Source organism: Salvelinus sp. IW2-2015, linkage group LG19 (assembly GCF_002910315.2).
Source record: "Salvelinus sp. IW2-2015 linkage group LG19, ASM291031v2, whole genome shotgun sequence".
In the NCBI taxonomy this organism is placed as follows: Eukaryota; Metazoa; Chordata; class Actinopteri; order Salmoniformes; family Salmonidae; genus Salvelinus; species Salvelinus sp. IW2-2015.
The window spans coordinates 17,155,511-17,168,408 of NC_036859.1; the positions used below are offsets into that span (position 1 = coordinate 17,155,511).

The window sequence follows — 12,898 nt, forward strand, 5'->3', positions numbered from 1 at the left end:
TTCAATGTGATGACATTGAATAAACGTGGAAAAATGATTGGATTTGCTAAAAGTAATCAATGTAAGGGAATTTCATATTTTTTCACTTAAATTTTAACCAAAATCCAATGGCATGGTGTAATTTTTTGTAAATTTCACATTGAAAACTCAACCAAATGTATATCATAAATGGACATTGAACTGACGTCTGTGCCTAGTGGGGAGTATCTCCTTTGAGTCTATGTGAAGGAGGTGAGGAGAAAGGAGATACACGTAATAAAGGAAAGATTTTCTATCTAATATTTTCATTGGTAAAGTATCAGATTTGGTCATGAGATTCTCCTTTGAATCTATGTACAGTAAATTGCTTTATGTGCGTGTGTGTGACCATCTCTTTGTKCCATCTGTCACATGCCGTAGAAGCCTGTCATTGGTCAATGGCCCATCCGTCACATACAGTCGAAGCCTGTCACAGTCGAGGCCTGTCATGCTGAAGGTCAGTTGGCGGCAAGCTGAGTTGACCTCTTACTGGGATACAGGATCCTGCCGAAGGCCCTGTGGAGCCACTGTGGCAGAGTGGATACAGGAAAGGGTTTTAATAGCTGAGTTGAGCCACAGCAGCCAGAAGGTGACCTCATACCAGCGGTGCTGGACGCATCGCCCCCTACAGGCGGCTCTGATGATCGTCAGCAGAGTGAAGGGCGCCCAGCAAAGACACACACTCTGACGTCCAGCGACTTGGCCATCTTCTTGTCCCTGGAAAGCCGGAGGTGTTGGGTGCTCCTGGTGGAAGAGGTGTCCTGCTGCTCCATGGGGGGAGGGGATATCTGGGAGTGGAAGGACCCTGAGCATGATCCCTTCTCCTGGACCGACACAGCCCTAGTCAACTTTTTAACCACCACCATGTTCTGGGAGAAGTGGGAGGTGAGGCGGATGCCTTTCCCTCTCCCCAGGGCATGTGGGCCTGTCCACAGGCCTCATCTCTGTTCCGGAGCCTCCTCCTACGGATATTGAGGTAGATGCTGAGGTTGAAGAATGTTACAGAGATAAAGGGGGAGAAGAACTCCAACATGGAGGCACTGAGGAAGTACCAAGTGTAGTAGAACTCAGCGAAGGACTCGTCCTCCGGGATGCGGCTCTTCCCTTCCCCCAGCTCCCAGAAGATAATGGCAGGGCCATAGAGGATGAAGGCCAGGACCCAGAGTTCTATCGTCTTCCTGATGGCTCGATGGGTCTTGCCCTGTCTGGCATGATAGCTCACCTGGTGAAAACCATGGAACAAGAGTTATTATTTGTTATTATTTGTCATTCTGTCTAGATGTTGGTTCAAAAGTTGTAAAAAATATGGAATTAGGTGGACTGTAATTATACATTACCATGAGCTGTGAAATAGGCAAAGTGAGGGGGCGGCGTGAATTGGAGCTCAGAAGGTTAGTATAAGAGCATTAACGATGAAGTATTATTTTGTTGATAAAAGTGGAGCCTTCCTGAAAGGACAGACAGGTGCCAGAGTGTCTCTAATAGAAACTGTCTGCAATCAAAACACTAAGTCCCTGCAGTAACACCTCGCTCCTTCCTGTCAACAATATGGAGTAACTGACAGCTTTACTCCAAATCACAAACACCCTAAGTCTAAAAATACTCCCTCACTGCCCTTTCCACAGGCTCCTACAGAGGTTCTCTCAGCTAGTATTTTTCCTGGTGCAGTGGCATTGTACACATATACAGGGCTCATCTGGAAATGAGACCTTGGTCTCAGCCTTCACTCCCTGTCAAAATAAAGGTTACATAGATTTTTTTTAACCAAAAAAATTGAGGACCAAACCACACCTCAATGTAAAAATACACTGTGTAATATATGGCTAATTTGTTATATGTAAACAGATTACAGTCAATCATTCGATTTGGATTTGAACGCTTAGGGGCTTGCTAATATTAGGGAGTGACCAGTACCATGTGACGACGTACCAGGTAGTATGTACAGTTGAAGTCGGAAGTTTACATACACCTTAGCCAAATACATTTAAACTCATTTTTTCACAATTCCTGACGCTTAATCCTAGTAAAAATTACCTGTTTTAGGTCAGTTACTAACACCACTTTATTTTATGAATGTGAAATGTCAGAATAATAGTAGAGAGAATTATATATTTCAGCTTTGATTTCTTTCATCACATTCCCAGTCGGTCAGAAGTTTACATATGCTCAATTAGTATTTGGTAGCATTGCCTTTAAGTTGTTTAACTTGGGTCAAACGTTTCAGGTAGCCTTCCACAAGCTTCCCACAATAAGTTGGGTGAATTTTGGCCTATTCCTCCTGACAGAGCTGGTGTAACTGAGTCAGGTTTGTAGGCCTCCTTGTTCGCACACGCTTTTCCGTTCTACCCACAAATTTTCTATAGGATTGAGGTCAGGGCTTTGTGATGGCCACTCCAATACCTTGACTTTGTTGTCCTTAAGCCATTTTGCCACAACTTTGGAAGTATGCTTGCGGTCATTGTCCATTTGGAAGACCCATTTGCGACCAAGCTTTAACTTCCTGACTGATGTCATGAGATGTTGCTTAAATGTATACACATAATTTTTGTAGCAAAGCAGCACTCCTCCTGCAGCAAAGCACCCCCACAACATGATGCTGCCACCCCGTGCTTCACATTGGGACGTTGTACTTTGGCTCCCCCTTTTTTCTCCAAACATAACAAGGGTCATTATGGCCAAACAGTTCTATTTTTGTCTCATCAGACCAGAGGACATTTCTCCAAAAAGTATGACCTTTGTCCCCATGTGCAGTTGCAAACTGTAGTCTGGCTTTCTTATGGCGGTTTTGGAGCAGTGGCTTCTTCCTTGCTGAGCGGCCTTTCAGGTTATGTTGATATAGGACTTGTTTTACTGTGGATATAGATACTTTTGTACCTGTTTCCTGCAGCATCTTCACAAGGTCCTTTGCTGTTGTTCTAGGCTTGAATTGCACTTTTCGCACCAAAGTACGTTCATCTCTAGGAGACAGAACATGTCTCCTTCCTGAGCGGTATGATGGCTGCGTCCCATGGTGTTTATACTTGCATACTATTGTTCGTACAGATGAACGTGGTACTTTCAGGAGTTTGGAAATTGCTCCCAAGGATGAACCAGACTTGTGGAGGTCTACAAATTATTTTTATGGGGTCTTGGCTGATTTCTTTTGATTTTCCCATGATGTCAAGCAAAGAGGCACTGAGTTTGAAGGTAGGCCTTGAAATACATCCACAGGTACACCTCCAATTGACTCAAATGATGTCAATTAGCCTATCAGAAGCTTCTAAAACCATGACATAATTTTCTGGAATTTTCCAAGATGTTTAAAGGCACAGTCAACTTAGTGTATGTAAACTTCTGACCCACTGGAATTGTGATACAGTGAATTATAAGTGAAATAATCTGCCTGTAAACAATTGTTGGAAAAATGACTTGTGTCATGCACAAAGTAGATGTCCTAACTGACTTGCCAAAACTATAGTTTGTTAACAAGAAATTTGTGGAGTGGTTGAAAAAACGAGTTATAATGACTCAAACCTAAGTGTATGTAAACTTCCGACTTCAACTGTAACTAGGGGTTGGAGTTATAGATGCCAGAGTCTTTCCTGGTCAGCTCACATGGTCATTAAAAGGGGAGGGCTTTCTATTGAGGTGCCTTGGTACATCCCCTCAGCCTAGGCTGCTTCATGATGTTTAACGAGTCAGCGAGGTTCTTCAATATACTCTCTTACATGTTAAGTGTTGTGCTCGTCAAACAAAATGGTACATCGTATGCAGCAGCACTCCCTCCTTTGTCCATAGACATAGATAGACATTGCATAATTTAATCTGTCCCATTATGGCGTCTGTGAGAGCATGAGCAGCACCATTAAGGCCATCTCCATTTTGAAGTAGTAAATGTTTTTCCTCTACTACTTGAGCTGACAAAGATACTGAATGGGTGCACACTACCACCTAGTGTATTTTGTTTGAACATGTATAAACCCAAGGTTGGCAATATACTGCCAAATGGGCACTAGAGTCTTCTATCTATCTCTATGGAGAGGTCATGAATGATTAACCTGTCCAGGTGGGCCCTTTCAGGACAGTAGCAGAGTGGCACAGTCCTTGCTGATGATGACCCAGGTGAGTTACCCAAAAAGGGACAGAAGGTCAATGGTTGACCAATGTCAGGGCCTGATGGGAGCAGATAATCTTGAACCTTTCCCTAGTAATTCAGCCCTTGACTTTCTTTGGTTCTTAAAAACAGTCACTATAATTTCTGATATGTCTATATTACTTATTTTGTTTATTTCCCACTGTTTTATGTCAGAGGCAGACACATGGCATATGCTCAGAACAAACGAAAATAGCCGTTTTCACAGCCCTTCTACGATTATCGATAGGCAAGGCAGGACGCACACTGTTTAAATGGCCAAAATGTTGATAGATGTTCACAAATGAACACATTTTGAATAGCACCAATGTCATAATATGTTTTGTAAAGTAATAAAGGTGAAATATGTTGGGTAGCTGTTTCAAACTGATTGTACAGTAACTATATATGAACATTTGATCAATTATGTAAAGGCTTATTCATTCACATTCACTATCATATTATATTTGTACATGTTTAATTATACTTTTATTGTGTACTACTTCAAAGCAATTTGTGTACCACAGTCATTATAGACAAAATACTAAACATACATACTGTATATACAATATGTATATAGAATATGGATGGCAAGACATACTGTATCAATGCAACATAGATAAATATGAACATGTCTTAGATAACTAAGAAAAACTCTTGGTTAAGGCCTTTTGGTGACATTCACAGTTTGTCCACTCCAATAGAACTCTTCTCAATAACAAATGGTCAATGACGTGAAGTTACACTGGGTACATTGGCCACAACTGTAATTGACGTCCGGCACATTGTCTAGGAAACGTGCTACCTTTCACAGATGGAAGATCAGATCAAACCACCATTTTGACTGATGTTGGGTGCACTGCAACCTGGACTCGGGGGTAGACGTAACACTCCTCAACGAGCTCGGGAGAGGCGAGAGTCAAGTCATGCGTCCTCCCAAAACATGACCTGCCAAGCCACACTCCTTAACAGCCACCCCCTTAACGCGGAAGCCAGCTGCACCAATGTGTCGGAGAAAACACCGTTCAACTGACGACCGAAATCAGCCAGCAGGCGCCCTGCCAGCCACAAGGAGTCGCTAGAGAGCAACGAGCCAAGTAAAGCCCCCGCCCAGCCAAACCCACCCCTAACCCAGACGACGCTGGGTCAGTTGTGCACCGCCCAATGGGACTCCCGGTCACGGCCGGTAATGACACAGCCTGGGATCAAACCCCTGGCTGTAGTGACGCCGCAACACTGTGATGTAGTGCCTTAGACCGCTGTTCCAAACGGGAGGCCATGCCTGTGTTTTTTAATGATATGATCAAACTGTTTTTCAAGTGGGGAGTACTGAAGGAGGTATAGGACTCCCTTACCCTTAAAGGAATTTACTTTGTCGGGGAGGGGGCGGTGGATCTGTGTGTTAGTATGTTAGTCACACGTAATATCAAATTAAATTGTATTTGTCACATGCGCCGAATACAACAGGTGTAGACTTTACAGTGAAAGGCTTACTCACAAGCCCTTAACAACAATGCAGTTTTTCAGAAAATACCTAACAAATAAAGAGATAAGATTAACAAAACAATTAAAGAGCAGCAGTAAATACCAATAGCGGGGCTATATACAGGGGCACCGGTGTCGAGGTAATATGTACATGTAGGTAGAGTTATTAAAATGACTATGCATAGATAATAACAGAGAGTAGCAGCAGCGTTCCGGAGAGGGGGGGGGGGGGATGCAAATGGTCTGGGTAGCCATTTGATTAGATGTTCAGGAGTCTTTTGGTTTGGGGGTAGAAGCTATTTAGGAGCCTCATGGACCTAAACTTGGCATTCTGGTACTGCTTGCCATGAAGTAGCAGCGAGAACAGTCTATGACTAGGGTGGCTGGAGTCTGACAATTCTTAGGGCCTTCCTCTGACACTGCCTGTTATAGAGGTCCTGGATGGCAGGAAGCTTGGCCCCAGTGATGTAAAAGGCCGTACGCACTACCCTCTGTAGTGCCTTGCGGTCGGAGGCTGAGCAGTTGCCATACCAGGCAGGGATGCAACCCATCAGGATGCTCTCGATGGTGCAGCTGTAGAACCTTTTGAGGATCTGAGGACCCATGCCAAATCAGGTCAGTCTGAAGGGGGAATAGGTTGCCGTGCCCTCTTCACGACTGTCTTGGTATGCTTGGACCATGTTAGTTTGTTGGTGATGTGGAAGCCAAGGAACTTCAAGCTCTCGACCGGCTTCCCTACAGCCCAGTGAGAATGGGGATGGGGGCATGCTCGGTCTTCCTTTTCCTGTAGTCCACAACCATCTCCTTTGTCTTGATCACGTTGAGGGAGAGGTTGTTGTCCTTGCACCACATGGTCAGGTCTATAGGCTGTCTCGTCTTTGTCGGTGATCAGGCCTACCACTGTTGTGTCATCAGCAAACTTAATGAGGGTGTTGGAGTCGTGCCTGGCTGTGCAGTCATGAGTGTACAAGGAGTACAGGAGGGGACTGAGCACACACCCCTGAGGGGCCCCCGTGTTGAGGATCAGCGTGGCGGATGTGTTGTTACCTACCCTTACCACCTGGGGCGGCCCGTCAGGAAGTCCAGGATCCAGTTGCAGAGGGAGGTGTTTAGTCCCAGGGTCCTTAGCTTAGTGATGAGCTCTGAGGGCACTATGGTGTTGAATGCTGAGCTGTAGTCAATGAATATCATTCTCACATAGGTGTTCTTTTTGTCCACGCGTGAAAGGGCAGTGTGGTATGCAATAGAGATTGCATCATCTGTGGATCTGTTTTTGCGGTATGCAAAATGGAGTGGGTCTAGGTTTTCTGGGATAATGGTGTTGATGTGAGCCATGACCAGCCTTTCAAAGCATTTCATGGTACAGACGTGAGTGCTACTGGTTGGTAGTCATTAGGTAGGTTACCCTAGTGTTCTTGGGCACAGGGACTTTGGTATTACAGACTCAGACAGGGAGAGGTTGAAAATGTCAGTTAAGACACTTGCCAGTTGGTCAGCACATGCTTGGAGTATACGTCCTGGTAATCAATCTGGCCCTGCGGCCTTTTAAATGTTGACCTGTTTGAAGGTCTTACTCACATCGGCTACGGAGAGCGTGATCACACAGTCTTCCAGAACAGCTGATGCTCTCATGCATGCATATTTCAGTGTTACGAGCATTGAAGTTATTTAGCACTTCTGGTAGGCTCGGGTCACTGGGCAGCTCTCGGCTGTGCTTCCCTTTGTAGTCTGTAATAGTTTGCAAGCCCTGCCACATCCGACGAGCGTCGGAGCCGGTGTAGAACGAGTCGATCTTAGTCCTGTATTGACGCATTGTCTGTTTGATGGTTCGTCGGAGGGCATAGCGAGATTTCTCATAAGCTTCCGGGTTAGAGTCCCGCTCCTTGAACGCAGCAGCTTTACCCTTTCGCTCAGTGCGAGTGTTGCTTGTAATCCATGACTTCTGGTTGGGTATGTACGTACAGTCACTGTGGGGAAGACGTCCTTGATGCACTTATTGATAAAGCCAGTGACTGATGTGGTGTAATAGTCAATGTCATCGGAAGAATCCTGCAACATATTCCAGTCTGTTCTAGCAAAACAGTCCTGTAGTTTAGCATCTGCTTCATCTGACCACGTTCTTATTGACCAAGTCACTGGTGCTTCCTGCTTTAATTTTAGCTTGGAAGCAGGAATCAGGAGGAAAGAATGATGGTCAGATTTGCAAAATCGAGGACAAGGGAGAGCTTTGTACGTGTCTCTGTGTGTGGAGTTATGGTGGTCTAGAATGTTAATGTTAAGGTGGTCTAGAATGCTGATAGAAATAAGGTAAAACTGATTTAAGTTTCCCTGCATTAAAGTCCCTGGCCACAAGGAGCGCCGCCTCTGGGTGAACATTTTCCTATTTGCTTATGGCGGTATACAGCTCATTGAGCACGGTTTTAGTGCCCGCATCGGTCTGTGGTGGTATGTAGACAGCTACGAAAAATACAGATGAAAACTCTCTTGGTAGATAATGTGGTTTACAGCTTATCATGAGATACTCTACCTCAGGCGAGCAAAACCTCGATACTTCATTCCCTGATCCTCACTAGACACCCTGATCTTTTGCCTCAAAATCTCTGTTTCCTTCTCCAGCTAATCACGGGGATCTGGGCCTGGTCGGGTGTCTGTAGTATATCCCTCCTGTCAGACTCATTGAAGAACTCTTCATCCAGTTTGAGGTGAGCAATCACAGATCTGATGTCCAGAAGCTATTTTTGGTCATAAGAGGCGTTAGCAGCAACATTATGTACAAAACAAAGTTACGAACAACGCAAAAAAAACTAACAAAAAAGCATGGTTGGCTAAGAGCCGATAAGACGGCAGCCCTCCCCTCCGGCGCCATCATGGGTTATGACAGCATTGGCCTGATTATGATGAAACAGTGAATAATGTGTTTTGCCATAGAGATCCGTCATTAACAAAATTACACTTATTTGCCCAAGGCGGGAGCTATAGTAATGAACTGAAATGTGTAAGTCACATGCAATATCTAAATTGGCCCAAGGAGGGGCGCTGCATCATTTGTGGGGGACGTCATGTTTACTATTGCCCTGTTTGTATAAACAAAATTCACCCCTGTACAGTTGGTGGCAGCAATACAAAATTAGTTATGGTACGTCATAAAACCTAACAGAAGAAGAACAAACGCCACAGCGAAACAGTGCAAAAGGGCTGTCAGCTCAAGAGATTGTAAATGCCTAAATGTTCTGGAAAGTGTGAGGTTCTCTCTCTCTCTCTCTCTCTCTCTCTCTCTCTCTCTCTCTCTCTCTCTCTCTCGCAAGGTGTCAAGTAAAATAAAGGCACGTGAAAGACAGATCATAAGGAAAATATATATTTTGCCTCAGATCACAAAATCTCTCTTTGGCCTCAGTGCAAAGTACTATGTCTGTAGAAAACCAGGCACAGCTCATCACCCATTTAACACCATCCCTACCGTGAAGCATGGTGGTGGCAGCAACATGCTATGGGGATGCTTTTCAGCACCAAGGAAATACAGGTAAATCCTTGATGAGATCCTGCTTCTGAGTGCAAACAACCTTAGACTAGGGGTGAATATTTTACGTTCCAACAGGACAATGACCCCAAGCATGAATCCAAAACAACGTTGGAATGGCTTCAGAACAATAATGTGAAAGTCCTCGAATGGCACTGCCAAAGCACAGATTTGAATCCCATTGAAAAAAGTTTAGAAAGTCTTGAAGATTGCTGTTCACCGCCACTCCCCATCTAACTTAACAGAGCTTGAGAAAATTTGCAAAAAATAATGGGAGAAAATCCCCAAATCCAGATGTGCAAAGCTGATACAGACATACTCAAGACGACTCATAGCTGTAATCGCCGACACAAATGTAGAGGGGTATGAATACTTTCTGAAAGCACTGTATATACAGTTGAAGTTGGAAGTTTACATACACTTAGGTTGGAGTCATTAAAACTCATTTTTCAACCACCACAAATTTCTTGTTAACAAACTATAGTTTTGGCAAATCGGTTAGGACACCTACTTTGTGCATGACACAAGTAATTTTTCCAACAATTGTTAACAGACAGATTATTTCACTGTATCACAATTCCAGTGGGTCAGAAGTTTACATACACTAGGGTGACTATGCCTTTAAACAACTTGGATAATTCCAGAAATTATGTCATGCTTTAGAAGCTTCTGATAGGCTAATTGACATCATTTGAGTCAATTGGAGGTGTACCTGTGGATGTATTTCAAGGCCTACCTTCAAACAAAAATAGAACTGTTTGGCCATAATGACCATTGTTATGTTTGGAGGAATAAGGGTGAGGCTTGCAAGCTGAAGAACACCATCCCAACTGTGAAGCACGGGGGTGGCAGCATCATGTTGTGGGGTGCTTTGCTGCAAGAGGGACTGGTGCCACCCTACAAAATAGATGGCATCATGAGGTATGAAAATTATGTGGATATATTGAAGCAACATCTCAAGACATCAGTCAGGAAGTTAAAGCTTGGTCCTAAAATGGGTCTTCCAAATGGGCAATGACCCCAAGCATACTTCCAAAGTTGTGGCAAAATGGCTTAAGGACAACAAAGTCAAGGTATTGGAGTGGCCATCACAAAGTTCTGACCTCAATCCTACAGAAAATTTGTGGGCAGAACTGAAAAAGCGTGTGCGAGCAAGGAGGCCTACAAACCTGATTGAGTTACATCAGCTCTGTCAGGAGGAATGGGCCAAAATTCACCCAACTTATTGTGGGAAGCTTGTGGAAGACTACCCAAAATGTTTGACCCAAGTTAAACAATTTGGAGGCAATGCTACCAAATACTATTTGAGTGTATGTACACTTCTGACCCACTGGGAATGTGATAAAAGAAATAAAAGCTGAAATATATAATTCTCTCTACTATTATTCTGACATTTCACATTCTTAAAATAAAGTGGTGATCCTAACTGACCTAAGACAGGTAATTTTTACTAGAATTGGATGTCAGGAATTGTGAAAAACTGAGTTTAAATGTATTTGGCTAAGGTGTATGTAAACTTCCGACTTCAACTGTACATACACAGACCTTTTCTGAAAGGCCCCAGAGTCTACAACACCACTAAGCAAGGGGCACCACCAAGCAAGCGGCACCATGAAGACCAAGCAGCTCTCCAAACAGGTCAGGGACAAAGTTGTGGAGAAGTACAGATCAGGGTTGGGTTATAAAAAAATATCAGAAACTTTGAACATCTCACAAAGCACCGTTAAATCCATTATTAAAAAATGGAAAGAATATGGCACCACAAACCTTCCAAGAGAGGGCCGCCCACCAAAACTCACAGACCAGACAAGGAGGGCATTAATCAGAGAGGCAACAAAGAGACCAAAGATAACCCTGAAGGAGCTGCAAAGCTCCACAGCGGAGATTGGAGTATCTGTCCATAGGACCACTTTAAGCCGTACACTCCACAGAGCTGGGCTTTACAGAAGAGTGGCAAAAAAAGCCATTGCTTAAAGAAAAAAAAATGCTGTTCGCCAGGAGGCATGTTGTGTACATCAAATGATACAAACCCCCCCCKAAAAATACATATTAATTCCAGGTTGTAAGGCAACAAAATAGGAAAAATACCAAGGGGGTGAATACCTTCGAAAGCCACTGTATGTATTGTCGTCTCTTGGCTTGAGTTTGTCTTTCAGATTGGGTTAATACTGCAGCTCAGTCGTACTCAACAAATATTAATATATCATTTCCAGCCATTCACAATTTGGACCTTTTTTGCTCAGATAGATGGACACCCTCCACACATTAATATGGAATTGCCATGTATACGGAATATAAAAGTCAAATTCAGAGCAGACCGAATGGAGATGCACATTATTACATTTCCCTGCAGGTATGTTAGAGCTCATTTAGATACCAAAGGGCATGCCAAGTTGTGATTACACTTTGAACAGTTATTATTTATTTTAGAAGAGTTAAATACCAGCGTAGCCTGTTGGCTAATCCCATAGCAGTGCACCACCACCACCACACCCACAGATTGTTTTGTCTCAAACAGTGTTGTCAATCAAGTAACTGATCACGAGGAACTGTGTTAGTTGAGGGTATTATCTTTTTGTATTTATATTGAAAGGATTTTGATAGTGTATGATTTTACTATTTGATAATAATCTGATTATAAATTGGTGTACAATTCAGTCTATGACTGCAATAAACCAATACTACTAGCTTAAGAAATATTAATCTGTTCAAAATGCTTTCATCTTGATTATCACGACTCAGGATATGACCCAGATGCAGACAGAGGAAGCGGATGGCTTGGTTCTCTGAATAGTTATAACAAAGGGGCAGGCAAAAGGGCAGGTCGAGGGCAGGCAGAGGTTCGTAATCGAAGGCAGAGTCAAAAAGGGACATAACGGCAGGCAGGCTCAGGCCAGTCAGAAAGGTCGGGAATCGGGGAGACTAAAAAACAAGAATTAGAGCAACGGAAAACACGCTGGTAAGACCTGACAAAACAAGACAAACTGGCAGACAGACAGACAACGCAGGTATAAATACACAGGGGATAATAGGAGACACCTGGTGGGGTGTGGAGACAAGCACAAGACCGGTGAAACAGATCAGGGTGTGACAGTACCCCCCCCCCCCCCCCATGGGCACCACCTGGTATTCTACCTGGGCCCATACCTGGTTGATCGGGGTGCTGGAACTCAGCGATCAGGGCTGGGTCCAGGATGTTCCTAGCGGGGACCCAGCACTTCTCCTCCGGGCCATAACCCTCCCAGTCAACCAGGTACTGGAATTCCCTGCCCAGATTTCGAACACTCAGGAGGCGACTCACAGTACGCCAGATGGCTGTCTTATTAGATTCCTGCCAACAAATCATTGTTTCCCAGACAACCATGTGACCTTCAGAAACTCTGGTACCAAACAGAAAAAACCTAACTGTGTATTTCCAATTCAGACTGATGCTTTATACAGTATGCTTTGCACATCCAGCAGTAAGGAGTGGCATATGCCTAAGCAGCACGCTTTGATCAAAGTAGGTACCAGTGATGTGTTCACACTGAGGCAGGGGAAAAGGATCCATGCAGAAGGGTTATTGATCTATGACTAAATCTCTTTCTTTCTTTCTTTCTCTCACTCGCTCTGTGAGATTGTATTGTGTGTGTTTGTGTGTATCTGTCTGTTTGTTTGTCTGCTAAATGAGGTTTTAATAGGTCTCCTCTCCTGTCTCACATCAGGAAGTAAACAGCAGAAGGTTAACAAGAGGAAAGGTGCATTTACTGTTGTTGGAAGAATTCTTT

At 43.9% G+C, this 12,898-nt stretch overlaps 1 pseudogene; it reads right to left on the reverse strand.

Annotated features, from left to right (window-relative positions):
• Positions 1-323: 323 nt before the first annotated feature.
• On the reverse strand, positions 324-12,477 carry LOC139029320 (histamine H3 receptor-like; annotated as a pseudogene).
• Positions 12,478-12,898: the final 421 nt, after the last annotated feature.